The 14491-nt window shown below is 42.2% G+C and overlaps 1 protein-coding gene across 3 annotated transcripts in view; it reads left to right on the top strand.

Annotated features, from left to right (window-relative positions):
• Positions 1-14491, top strand: part of SGK3 (serum/glucocorticoid regulated kinase family member 3) — a 90069-nt gene that overhangs the window by 24952 nt on the left and 50626 nt on the right. The gene's annotated exons all lie outside the window — the stretch shown is intronic.

Here is a 14491-nt window from a genome sequence, read left to right as displayed (position 1 = left end):
AGGGGTTGGGGCGGGAAGAGAGTGGGGCAGAGGCCTTGGGGGGAGGGGTGGAAAGGGGACGGGGTCTGGGGCAGAGCTGGAGGTCGAGCACCCCCAGCACATTGGAAAGTCGGCACCTGTGTACTGCCCCAATCTTGGGGTCCCTAGACACACTCTCAGGACACAGACCACCTGTCTGGGATCTTTCTCTGAATGTTGGGACACACAGTCCAGCTGCCTAGCCTCTCCGGGTGCAGCACTGACTTCTCAGGCTCCCCAGTACTTAAACAGACCCTCTCCCAGAACTCCACCCCAAAGGTGTGAAGCTTCTGGCTTACAGTTTAACTCTCTCAGGGGCATGCAAATGTTTTGAAGCAGTGAGACTATTCAAAGTGTATGCATACTAATACCTTTATGCTCTTTTATCCTTATGTACAGCACAGTGCAGATCATACAAAACAATAAAATATGCTAAACACCATGTCCCTCACTCACTCACCCTTCCTTAGGGAGACCTTAGGGACCACCTGTGTTCCAGTAGGCAGGATCCTCTGCCCCCTTGCCTACCCTGCCCCTGCAGCAGCCTGCCTCATCTTAACAAATTGGCTCTCCCCTCAGTTTTCCCCCTCAGGGGTCCCTTTATAGATTCCTGCTGGGGTCATCTGCTGCTTTTGTTTTCCTGATAATTTTCCCTTACTCTCAAACCCTCCTTCTTTCAAACAAGTGGAGGAAATGTCCTCCCAACCAGAGCAAACCCATTGTCCCAAAGTGTTTTTCTTTTGAATAAGAGAGAGACAAGATACGTGAGGAAATATCTTTTATTGTACCAACTTCTGTTGGTGGAAGGTATAAACTTATCGTTGAGTGCTGATCACTCACCGTTGTCTCTGACCTGGCAGAGATGTAACACAACTCTGCTAACTCTTGGTGGATCCACATCATCTTTCTGTGACACAGTAATTTCATTAATCAATTTAATAAAATCATCCACAGTTCAGAAGTCATATAGACAAGACCCCCAAATCGTCACACTGTCTTTCTATATGTGAGCACTATGCATCACTCTTAGCACCTCTTTATTTCTCAGTATTTAAGCTTTCGTTTGTTGTCCCAAAGTTCAAGAAACCATTCTTGTATGAGCCAAAAGGGAGCGTTTGTACTTTCTGACCCTAATTTTTTTTTTTTTTTTTTAGTTTCAAAAATGACTGTAAACTAGCCCAGGTTAAAAGAGGTGCTATGCATAAGTGTTTATCTTAACCTGGAGGAAGCTGAGCGCTTCTCAGGTGGGCGTTAATACACAAGAATTGGTTGTTTGGAAAAGAGTAGTGAGGGGCAGGTGTGAGTGGGAGAGAAAGGTATTGTGGGAGAATTCAGAAGGAAGGAATGAACTGAGGGTATGTCTACACTACAAGTGCTACAGCTATGCTGCTATAGTGTAGACACTTACTACAGTGATGGAAAGGGGTTTGATTCCCCTTCTCGCGAAGAGATGTAGCTAAATTGACAGACACTAGATCGATGGAAGAAGTCTATCTGGGGCTTATGTTGGCTTAACTACATCTCTTGGGGTGAATTTTTCACAGCCCTGAGTGATGTAGCTAGGTCAACCTTAATTTTAGGCATAGGCCACACCTGGGGGGTGGACAGGACATTTCTGAGAAGGAGAGGAAATTTATAATGGTTATAGGTTAACTTGGTCATGCTCATCCCGTCCTAATTCCAAACTCCAGCTGTTGGGTTATGAATCCTTTGGCTGCGTCCAACTTGACACCCACCCCAATTTTCCTCTGGGAGTTAGCAAAGGTGGGAACACTAGTGCAAACACAGACACTCTGCATTTTAATCACTATGTTGTGTAGATATGCAATAGTGGGAAATTTTAATTTAGTCTAATGTAGACCTAGGAGAACCTTGCCTGTGTCTTGTTTAATTTCACCATTGAAATGACTAACTTTGTTTTGACATGGCTATTACATAGGGATCTTGCAGTGCTTTTTATATGCATGAAATGTCTTGGCTTGCCGGTTAGTTGCTTTAGAAATCTGGCAGTAATTAAACCCATTGCTGGAGGAAAAAAATAGACACTTTAATAGTGCTACTTTAATAGGGTTTGAACCCTCAGCATTTTAAATATGAAGCAGATATACTTTCCAGTAGGTTACATAGTCTTCAGTTAATGACCTGTATTTCTCTGGACATTCCATAGGCCACTGGAGAGCTCCCATATTGTCCAATTAATCCAATAAGGATATATTAATAAAATGCAAACAATGGCTAGTTCAATTTTTCAGTTTATAAGATCTAAAATACAATATGCAAAATTAATGAAAATCAGACATACTATTTTGCTTTTTGAACAAAAATGTTTAAATATTTTCATAATGCTGAGAATGTTTGGATTATAAATTTTGAAAAGTAAGTGATCCATTTGACACAGACTAAGATTGCTTTGAAGTTATGAAGCACTGAAATGTTTGTGGAAAAAACGAACCAACCAAAACAAAACCACAAGAACAATTTCTTTATCACATACAAAAATTGCTTTTATTCTTCATCTATTTTTGAAGAAAATTCTAGCTGGAATATAGAAAAATTCTTATTCTAATTACTTATTGAAGGAAAACTGACTAGCTTGTCTGATTTGCATGCAGCAGGATCTTGAGATGAACCAGGGATTTGACAAATTGACTTGAATACTGACTGTAGGAAGGTATAATAAGGTTAAATGATTGTGCTAAAAAAAAATCCATTCATCTTCACTCTCTTTAAAATTATTTGTATGCATTTACATCAGACCTAAAAGAGAGAGAAGTTTTGTGATGCAATATTTGGAAACAGGACAAGTGGTGTTGACTGAAGCAACCTGCAATATATTCCTATCCCTCCAACAACAAAAAAAAGTATGCAAGCACTACTTTGTTTCTTGGAATTGCATGTCAATTATGAAACACAAACTTCTGTCAAAACAAGGGCCATTAACACACATCCACATGTTCTGTGTTTCTTTGTGTCCCACTTGCTGAAAATTCCATAATAAAGCATTGGACAACAAAATTGTAATTATTGAATTCATAGTGGTGTTTAACTATTGAGTTATCACTTTGTAGACTATGGAATATATACTGTACAAGCAATAATTAATGTCAGTGGAAACATGCTAATTTAATATATTAAGAAATAAAAATATAGCTATGTAACAAAAAAGGAAAAAAGCGATTGGTTTTAACATATGTCAGTTTTCTTGTTTATATGATCACCAAGGACCTTTGATAAGGCTGTATTTTAATCTTAGTAGATGGTCTTAAGACATTGGGGACTGCCTGACATCTCCATGTCCGATCACCTCATTTCTTTCACTTATCCCCTCCTGGTCTCAAAGGTCCTGCATCATATCTGTCTTCGTTTTGGTTTAGGAGGACTGTATGGAGATATCTTTATAAACCTGTCTCTGAAATTCCTTAAAATGTAATTATGATGGTCACCATGTTGGCCAGCACCAGGGATTGACCCAGGACCTTCCAGAGCTAAATGCAAGTCTCTACCACTTCAGTTAAAAAGCCAGCCTCTGAAGCTGAGAGGTAGTACACTTACATCCTGCATGGACTGGACACAGAGGATAATATGCACTGACCATTAGATTATATAATTAGGGTTGGGGAAAGTGCTTACAGTATAAAAACCTAAAAATGGTGCCGTCTTATTCAAAAGATCAGCTCCCCGTCATCAGAGACATAGTTGCTTGCTTCTGTGGTAGATTTTTTTTATCATTACTCTTTATTCCCATTAGGTGCATGGACTCTGCAGAGCTATGGGAGAATGAGTTGGATTCTCTTTTGGCTTGGACAGTTCAGCTAAATTGCTAATGGAGTTATGATTACACGTGTGTTTGCTGCTGGTGATACCAGAACACAGTGTGACTATCTCAGATTCCAGGCTGGATTTGCAGATGTGATAGCTGGGGCGGGGAAAGGGGAGCTTTTGTAATGGAGCAAATTTGTTATTAAGATCATTGATAAACTTGGGACTCCACAGTTCCTTTCTTTGGTAGAGCTATGCTTTAGCTGGCGACCACAAAACAAGTCCTTCTCTCCAGAGGCTAAGCATGCTGCTACCACACTCCAAGACCCTAGTAGCCCAGGGAAGGAGAAACCTGGACTGATAAGCAATTCCAGATCTCTCCAGGTTTGTTGGTAGGTACAGTATCTGTGCAAATGATGCACAATAAGATCTGTTCATTTACTTTGAAAATATACACAGTGGGTGGTTGTTTTTTCCTTCTAAGGGAAGGGAGAACCACACATTTCCTCTGCATTGAGGCCTGGTAGTCATTTTGGGTGGGCTTTCCTTGCATAACATAAAACAGCAACATGAAAAGGTATGTGTTTATCCAGTCAAGATTTGCAGTTCTGTTAAAATGATAATACAGCTTAGATCTTGGGAGCAAAGTTCATAACATTCTGAACAGAAGTTTGAAGTATTTACTTTAACAGCAAAGTCTAATTGAACAAGCTCTTTTGTACGTATGTTCGACCTAAGAAGACCTAGCTGTGTTCAGCCCTGTTCAGATCTTCTTCATACTGAGTTAAAGTGTGTTTATAAACTGAATACCTAGAAGAGAGAATCTTTCAGTTAAGAATGAATTGTAGATCATATTCCAAAGTCAAGGTAATAAATTGGCATAGCAGGATGTTTCTATTTATAATGGCTTTCAGCTTCAAATTTCATGGTAATTATTAATTAATTACTGCAGTACGTGTGTGTTTACTGATCCAGTATAAATGAGAGTCCACCGCTCCACTGAGATCTCAACTCACTTGTATCAGTAGTGGCTTTTTATGCCTATGTTGTCTAGATGTAAATTAGCACTGCCTTGTACCTGTGTAGTGAATCAGGCTCAGTGTATTGTCCAAAATGTTTGGTTTTTGTATAGCTTATTCAAGCATTTTTCTTTATAGCTAAAATAAAATCTGATTTTGTTTTGCGATGTGTATACGTACCACTTGCCCATCTATGTAGAGCCTATAAAAGGTATTTTAATGCTTCTTTTTGTATAAAATCTCTTGGGCCTGATTATCTTCTGCCTGGAACCCTGTGTAGTACTTCAGATTTGAGCAAAGAGGGTATAAGATGCTACCAACAATGCTAGGGTGACCATAATTCCTAAAGCAGAAATGGGGCAGCACCGGGGCTTTCCCCAGCCACCTTCCACCCCCTCCCCCGCCCCAACCACAGGGCTCATCAGAACTGCCAACCCCCCTGCTGCCTGGGGCTGGGGCTGACATCCCCCTGAGCCCCATACCAGCATGGCTGAGGCTGAGTGCCTGTGCCCCGGGCTGCCTGTGGCTGGGGCTGACACCCCCACCCCCGAGCTCCGCACCACCCAGAGCTGGGGCTGACCCTCCCCAACTCCGCGCCGTCCGCAGCTGGGACTGAGCCCTGTGTAGCCTGGGGCTGAGGCTGACTCCCCAACCCCACTGCCTGGCACCTCACATTGCCGCCCCCCCCAACATTCCTCTGTGCACCCAGGCTTTTTTGGTAAATTTGGACATTTGTTCATTCGCTCTTGCCAACTCATCAAATGCCCGTTTTTTGTCAAAAAAGTCAGGATGGCTGGGACAGAGCTTAGAAAGGGGACTGCCCCAGACAAAAAGGGTCGTATGGTCACCCTAAACAACTCTGACATTCAGATTACATGGGTGTAAATGAATATGTAAGGTGCAAGGCAGGGAAGAACTGGGCTCATTGTTTCCAATGCTCATATATAACCAAGTGCCCCTGTATCATTGCATTGAAAATGGGAGGATGCACTGAAAGACTGGCTATTGACCAGCAATGAGCTTCGTGCAACACTGCTTCTATTCTCTTGTGTCAGCAGCCACTGTAAACACCATTTTTTAACAGGTCATATTAGAACCTAATCTTAACACTTTAGTTTCTATGAATAAAAAAAGACTGCTGATCTGTCTCTCACACACACTATAAACGTGTGTATTTTAAAAAAAAAAAATAAGAAACCCCACACGCTGACAATTACATTTAAACAGTATCCTAAAAATGTTCAATTATTGCAGTAAAACAGGTGTTTAAGTGAGAAAATACATTAAGGTACATATGTTTAAATGCAAAATATGACTAACCAATATTTCACTGTTGACAATCTGGGATATTTTTTTCTTGCAGTCACATCATACTTACAGGCAATTGGTGCCAAAAACTCATATCCATATCAAACTACTGGAAAGTTCCTCAATTATAACATGTGAGATACGCAAAAGCTATAACAGCTTCCCTAAATAAGTGTACAAAAATGTACCGAGGTTTTGCATAAATGTTGCAAAATCAAGGAACTGCAACACTTACATAACAAGAAATGGAAACCACATAAACTATTGTTCTCATTTAACTTTTTAATGTATGAAAATCAAGACCTAGTTAATGCTTTTGATAGAAAATTGTTTTCTTCTCTCTCTAGCTTTTTTTCCAAATGTTAATTTGAATAAAATAGTAAACTGGCTGTTATGCTATTTGTAAGAACTGTAACCTTTTAGACTTACAGAACTGTAACCTTTAAACTGTCTTAGCTTCCTCTAGTCCAATATTAAGCAAATAAGGTCCGTCTGCTTTATTTTGTGCATGTAATCACAACCTTTCATTTTACTTTTGCAATGGAAGGAATACGTTTTCTGGGGTTTTCCCAGCCCATTGTTTTCAATGTGCCTGTGTCTCTGCATGGTATGACACTCAGTATGCACCAATATATAAACAGATGGTTGCAGATTTTATAACGTCTTTTTCTTGAAAAGATCATTGCCTATGCCCATTATTGGGAAAAGTTGCCTCTGTGAAAGGCTAGGTGGAAAGAAGTAGAATGTACTTCATCCATTTCATAATCACTTGGCCTTGTAAGAAAATGGTTTGAAATATAGTGATCACTCCTTTTCAGGATATGAAAGTTCTGTGGGGAGAAATAGGGTTTGGTGTGTGGAGGTGGTTTTAGTAAGAGGAAAACTGAGACCCCAGCCAGCACCTCTATGTTCAGGTGGTGAATGAGGGCTCTGGAGGATGGATTAGGGCGGGATTGGCTGACGAGGGGTAAATTTACCTCTTATTGGGGAGGAGAGGATTAAAGATCTCCAAGAGACTGGAGCAAAAGGAGAGAGTGAGCCATGGAGTTATACACGGTATATTGGAGTGGTAATAGTGGTGGTGTCTTGGTTGTCATGCAAGGTGGCTTGGATCAAGTGTGGATGGGTCGGTGGGCAGCCTGTCCTGAACCCTCCTGTTAGGGTATCCACTTGTGCCATTTGTGACACCTTAAATGGGCATTTTCAGGTAGCCGAGACTGTGGAACATTGCTGCTCTGAGCTGAGGAACATGGTGATTCAAGGAAAAGTTTTGGGGGACTGGGCCCTTTGGCCTCTGGTGGATATGAGATTGGAGGGAAGGAGGACTTGAGAGGAGACATAAGCAAAGAGTGCAGCATTTTTATATGCAGCCCAGAGGCCATATCTAGGAACTTATCTCAGGAGTCTGGGATGTTGGCAAAATGATGACTCTACGCTTTGATTCATGTTGTTACTTTACTAGCCTCTGACTAGCCTTGTATTTATCTACCATCTAGTATTGGTTTAGGATGAGACCCTTGGCTTGCCATGTTTGACATACACCTGGGTAGATGAAACTGCTAGCCCATTATTGACTCAATGCTCCAGCCAAAATTAGATTTGCTACCATATTGATTTTATAGGTGTGTGGGGGAATGTAAAATAAGAGTACAGATCATTTCATTGCACTTTTAGAATAGCTGCTTAAGATCATCAAGCTCTTCTCTACAGTGGTATTGGAACCATCTAGATTAATTTTGGAGGACTTATTTCCTACATATATGACCTCTCCTGTGGGCCTGCTCAAGATCTTGAGGCCATCATGACATCCATGAGACTGACAGGTGCCTTATCACCTTTTACATAGCTGGCCACTTTTTCGACCTTGTTTTGGATGAGACTGGAGGTAACAGGAGGGAAAATTCTTTGAAAGCTAGGGAAATGTTTGTTCACTTGAGTCAGAGCGCCAGTGAAGTCCCAGTCAGTGGGATGATTCCAAGTGGTTGATGGAATCTAGAATGTTTTTATCTGGTGACAGAACCATTCATGTATTGATGAATTTTTAAATTGTGTGTGTAGTGATACCACTTTCATTCACGCTGAATTCTATACAGAGTCACCTCTTAGCAGGATGAAAACGGAGTTTCTGTGCTTCGATTGCAGTATGTGGTATTTACTGAGGTGCTGGGAGGGAGGGGAGATATAAGGGCTACAATTCTTGGGTTAATCTGTGTTCCTTTTAACTAGTGAAATTTAGCAGGGAAGTTTTTGGGGGCATAATTGGTGCCTTCCTGAGGAATGTCAAGTTACCAACTTGTTCTGAAGAAGCAGTGGTTAAACCATAGCTCCAACAACTTCTTGACTGAGACAGTCTCTCCAACTGGCCTGAAGCTACTTCCTTTAGTGACACCTATTGAGATGGCCATTTCCAAACGAAGTCCTCAAGGCTCTTTGATCTCCGTGAACTTAAGCATAGATCTGTCTGGTACAGAAACTGCACTAGTGGTGTTGGTGGTTTGCTTCCTGTGGAAAATGGATGGAGAACAAGTGTTCATGTAGATTATTTTATATCTATCAACAGCTTTTGACATGCTACTCCATAGGATGATATTGCTGTACTTGCAGACCCTATGTAAGGGCCGTGGGTCTTGAACCCTTGTCCACAGGGCTCTTCAGAGCCAGTCTCTTCTGACTCACCACCAAGTGACCTGTTAATAGTTGCCAGAACTAGAAGCTCAACTCTGGCAAAGGACTCCAGTCCTGGGATCTGATTGGCAAAACTATGGGAATCCTGATTGATTCCCAGCTTCTATTTAAACAAAGCAGAGGAACAGGAAGTAGTTAATGCAACTGGGTTAGGACTCTACTTTCTGTGCTGCCTTTTCCTGCTGCCTGACTCTGACCTCCTGGTAACCTGCCTCTTGACACTTAGCTCTGTTTGTTTGCCTTCTGACCTCTGGGTATCCAGACCTGGCCTGTTCCCTGGCTCCCAATTCCCACTCCGACCACTAGGCCAAACACCCATGTCCTGGTCCTGACACCTTAACAATATTATTCTGAGTGCCCTGGTCTGTTGTTTTGGAGGGTACCCCAAAGGGGGTAATATTGGGCAATAAATGATCTACTTTGAGATTCCTTTCAAGAAGAGTTCTAACTGCTTCACTGTGTACACAGTTTGGGATACCTTCGGTAGGCGAAACACAGAGCTTTTGTTTTTCCCATCTTTTCTGACCCTGCTAGTATTTGGAGTGGCATACGCAGAGACAGGGCACAGATTTGGGCTAGCCAGTTAAAGCCCATCCCAGACAAAACTTATAGGAGGCACCCACAAGAAATGTTGGTGACCTATTTGTGCCATTGCTTTGTGGGGTTTGTGGGGTTTGTTCCTGTACTATCTGGGGGTTTGTTGGGTTCCCCACTTGTTCCTGGATGTCCATTATCAGTGGTTGCCACGTGGTGGGGTTTAGATCTGTGATTTGAGAAAAGGGTTGTGCCCTTTCTATGAGGTGAAATCTGCATCTGAAATTACCCAGGCCTTTGTCACCAGGAGGATAGATTACGCAACATTTATGCTCTACCTGGGAATGTGCTTTCAAACAAGTCAAAAATTGCAGCTAGCATGGGATGCACAACCTTGTTTTTTTAGTGGTGTTACCAAGATGACCTAGCACAATGCTGAATAAACTATAATTTAAGCACATGGTCAATAAATATTGTTTCTCCTTCACAAAAGCTAATGTACTCAATGCTTTTGTTTGCCTCTGTCTTCAAGAACAAGGTCAGCTCGCAGACTACTGCACTGAGCAGCACAGCATGGGGAGGAGGTGACCAGCCCTCTGTGGAGAAAGAAGTGGTTCGGGACTATTTAGAAAAGCTGGACGAGCACAAGTCCATGGGGCCGGATGCGCTGCATCCAAGGGTGCTAAAGGAGTTGGCGGATGTGATTGCCATTGGCCATTATCTTTGAAAACTCATGGCGATCGGGGGAGGTCCCGGATGACTGGAAAAAGGCTAATGTAGTGCTCATCTTTTAAAAAGGGAAGGAGGAGGATCCAGGGAACTACAGGCCAGTCAGCCTCACCTCAGTCCCTGGAAAAATCATGGAGCAGGTCCTCAAGGATTCAATTCTGAAGCACTTAGAGGAAAGGAAAGTGATCAGGAACAGTTAGCATGGATAGCTAGCAAGGGCAAGTCATGCCTGACTAATCTAATTGCCTTCTATGACGAGATAACTGGCTCTGTGGATGAGGGGAAAGCAGTGGATGTGTTATTCCTTGACTTTAGCAAAGCTTTTGATACGGTCTCCCACAGTGTTCTTGCCAGCAAGTTAAAGAAGTATGGGCTGGATGAATGGACTATAAGGTGGATAGAAAGCTAGCTAAATCGTCGGGCTCAACAGGTAATGATTAATGGCTCCATGTCTAGTTGGCAGCGGGTATCAAGTGAAGTGCCCCAAAGGTCGATCCTGGGGCCAGTTTTGTTCAATATCTTCATTAATGATCTGGAGGATGGTGTGGACTGCACCCTCAGCAAGTTTGTAGATGACACTAAACTGGGAGGAGTGGTAGATATGCTGGAGGGTAGAGATAGGATACAGAGGGACTTAGCAAATTAAAGGATTGGGTCAAAAGAAATCTGATGAGGTTCAACAAGGACACATGCAGAGTCCTGCACTTAGGACGGAAGAATCCCATGCACCGCTACAGACTAGGGACCAAATGGCTGGGCAGCAGTTCTGCAGAAAAGGACCTAGGGGTTACAGTGGACGAGAAGCTGGATATGAGTCAACAGTGTGCCTTTGTTGCCAAGAAGGCTAACGGCATTTTGGGCTGTATAAGTAGGGGGATTGCCAGCAGATCCAGGGACGTGATCATTCCCTCTATTTGACATTGGTGAAGCCTCATCTGGAATACTGTGTCCAATTTTGGGCCCCACACTACAAGAAGGATGTAGAAAAATTGAAAGCAGCTATCAAATCCCCCCTCATTCTTCTCTTCTGCAGACTAAACAATCCCAGTTCCCTCAGCCTCTCCTCATAAGTCATGTGTTCCAGTCCCCTAATCATTTTTGTTGCCCTCCGCTGGACACTTTCCAACTACCTGAAAGGGGGTTCCAAAGAGGATGGATCTAGACTGTTCTCAGTGGTAGCAGATGACAGAACAAGGAGTAATGGTCTCAAGTTGCAGTGGGGAAGGTTTAGGTTGGATATTAGGAAAAACTTTTTCACTAGGAGGGTGGTGAAGTGCTGGAATGCGTTACCTAGGGAGGTGGTGGAATCTCCTTCCTTTGAGGTTTTTAAGGTCAGGCTTGACAAAGCCCTGGCTGGGATTTAGTTGGGGATTGGCCCTGCTTTGAGCAGGGGGTTGGACTAGATGACCTCCTGAGGTCTCTTCCAACCCTGATATTCTATCATTTATTTTTAACTATTACTTCTCACTCTTGCTGGGGTTGGAGACACATCCTGGAAGTATTTTCATTTTTTTCTTGTGTACTGATTTTCATTCTAGCAAGGTGTAAAATAAGGCAAAAACTTGAAAATCGGAGGTATCCCATAATAGTGAGTAGGAATATTTTTAATATGTTGTAGAGGGTTCATGACTGCAGTGCACCAGTCATTGTTGGTGTATATTCGAGTATCTATCTAACTGGGTAACCGGGGAACATAAATAAGGAGCACACAAAGACTTTGAGGGAGTTGCTGTGGACAAAAGACAAATGTGAATGCTGAAATGTGTAATCCACATTTAAAAGGCAAGTTCAGTTTTACATATGTCTTGATCTGTTACACAATCTACAACAAAATATCCTGAATAGATGAAAGTCATAGTACTCTCTCTCTCAGAGCTTGTTGAATAATGTCCACAAGTGTGTGTGTGTGTGTGTGGCGGGGGGGACGACGGACACCTTACTGTAAAATTCCCAGGAGTGCTGCTGCACAGCATCCTACAATAGATAGCTAAATATTCTACGTAATTCACTTTGGACAAATTTAAATGTAAAGACGTGCAAAATGCCAACACTAAACTGTCTAGCACATAAGCATAGTTTCAGTATAGCTCAGACATAGGTGAGAGGTTTATTGCAGGAGTGGGTGGGTGAGATTCTGTGGCCTGCATTATGCAGGAGGTCAGACTAGATGGTCATAACGGTCCCTTCTGACCTTAATATCTGTGAATCTATAATGAGAGAGGGTCTACTTAAAATAAGATTGATCCTGCCCTATATGAGTAGTGAGTAGTTGTGCTGTAAGCTGCACTAATTCAGAGTGTGGTTCTCCATGCCCATGTGAGCCTTGGGTCCAAAAGGGCCCCCACTTAGGGTAACAAGTGAAGACCAGCAATGGACCCAGTGGATGAGGGCCAAGTTCTCCAACAGTAGTGAAGATGGATGAGCCACAACTGTGCATGCATGGAATGCATAGGGCATAAAAACAACTAGATCTTCGTAATGGTCATCCATGCCTTCAGGAACCAACAGCATCTGGCAGAAGAGCTCCTGGTAAGGGGGATGGCGTCTCCCAAAATAAGACCCCTCTACAGCTCTCTGTCCCCTCCCAGTTCCAAGGAGGCAGAATAAAATGAAGGGGCAACCCACCATAATAGACCATGACAATAGCACCAGGGCTAATGCCCCTGCTATTACCAACTCCAGGAGTGGCGGCATGTTGAGCACTCCCAAACTCCACTTACAGTAGATGCAGCCTTCATGACCCCAACTTTATGGAAGTCCAAAACAGACCTTAGAGACGTGTTCTGTGTCATTGCATAGAATGTGCTAACACTGAATGGCACTGGGTACATGAATGCTTTTGTCAAAGAACTCACCCAAGATTGTCATCACTGGTATCAGTAGGCCTATCTGCCACAAAGCGATCAAGTTACCATGGAAGGTGTAACCTTCCTCCATTCCAGTGGTCCACTGTGGTATTGATAAATTGGTCAACTTGGATATACATTCAAAAGCGGTGCTGCATGCTCTTCAACCATGTTGCCAGGGTGGGAGACACACTCCAGCACAGTGTTCTCAAATTCTCCATTGACATGTAAAGGGGTGCATGTGCCCTGACTCAGTGTGGCACTCCCTATGGAGCTGCCCTACAAATTTGTGGCTTTTCAGGACTAAGCCAGATGTGGGAACTTCACTACACAATGCCTGGTGTGATTCCATCAACCATGGTCACTCAGGCTGGCACAACAGTCCTCTGTAGACTATGCATTTTTGATTATATATCTTGGAAGAGATGTTAGATCCTGTTTTTTCATCCCTGCAGTTTGGGGAGCAAGTAGTTTCCAATCCTGTTCAACCTAGTGTCTTCTCTTCTGCCCCCTCCCCCCAAGCCCAATTGTGGTGTTGTACCAGCCTTCCCTGAGCTGAGGCCCCTGTACTGTATGTAGGTCAGTCCCATGACCCTGTTTTTTGCTAGCCAGTAAATAATAAACTCCAAAAACTACTGCCTAGCTAGAAGAGCAGTACTACTGAACTATTTTATGTCACATAACTCTCTCTCTAACCCAACTCAATAACTTGGCAATCTCAAAGGTGTAACAAGTTATTTTAACTGACTTAAATTCAGAAGTCCTTTCTGGCACAGGAACTTCAGAATTAGAATGATAGCACAGTTTGTGTAGGTATTCTTTATGAACATGTGACATGGAACAAAAACTTTGCCAGTTCAGAATAAACAAAAATCAAACTGTTTCTAAGAAACAGAGTCAGGATACACAGTAATATCCACTTTAAAATAAACACTGAGGAGAGTAAGAAAAAAAGTTGTTCCATAACCGTTTACTACGCTATTTCTAACAAAGGCCAGAGAAACTGATCTAGTGAGTTGATTTGTAGCTTTTGTGTTACTTCAGTGTTTTGATTAACACATTTGTATTTCAACAGTGCCAGACTGTGTCTCTGTTTTGGATGATTTTTGGATGACTGTCAATGCATAACAGCTTAGTGAAATATTGTCAGCAGGCAGATTCAAAAACAGGATCTCACAAATTGATGTACAGGTATTTGCTATGTACTGAATGATAAGACTGTGACTCCAGTTAAAGAAATATCATGTCTAGTCAAGGTAAATCAAGTTGGGTTTAAAAACAAGGGATTTAAAAAAACAAACCCAAAATAGGGTTAATAGAAATATTTCTGAAACTTTCTAAGTTCTGATGGAAACAGTTTTGACTGGCATCATTCTGTGTCACACACACTAAACAGAAAGTGAAACTGACTAGATCATTTTCACATCCAAGCCAAGTATAATGTAAAGAGTATACTTTTCATAGTTTATAAAGGTAACATCTAATTTATTTAACAATCTAAGGTTAGTTTCCTCACCATTATCCCTTCTTATCAGTATCCCTTTTGAGGGACAAGGTGGGTGAGAGAAATATTTTATTGGACCAACTGTTTTT

This window comes from Lepidochelys kempii, chromosome 2 (assembly GCF_965140265.1).
Source record: "Lepidochelys kempii isolate rLepKem1 chromosome 2, rLepKem1.hap2, whole genome shotgun sequence".
In the NCBI taxonomy this organism is placed as follows: domain Eukaryota; kingdom Metazoa; phylum Chordata; order Testudines; family Cheloniidae; genus Lepidochelys; species Lepidochelys kempii.
Note: the sequence above shows the minus strand (reverse complement) of the source record. Positions and strands in the feature narration are given on the sequence as shown.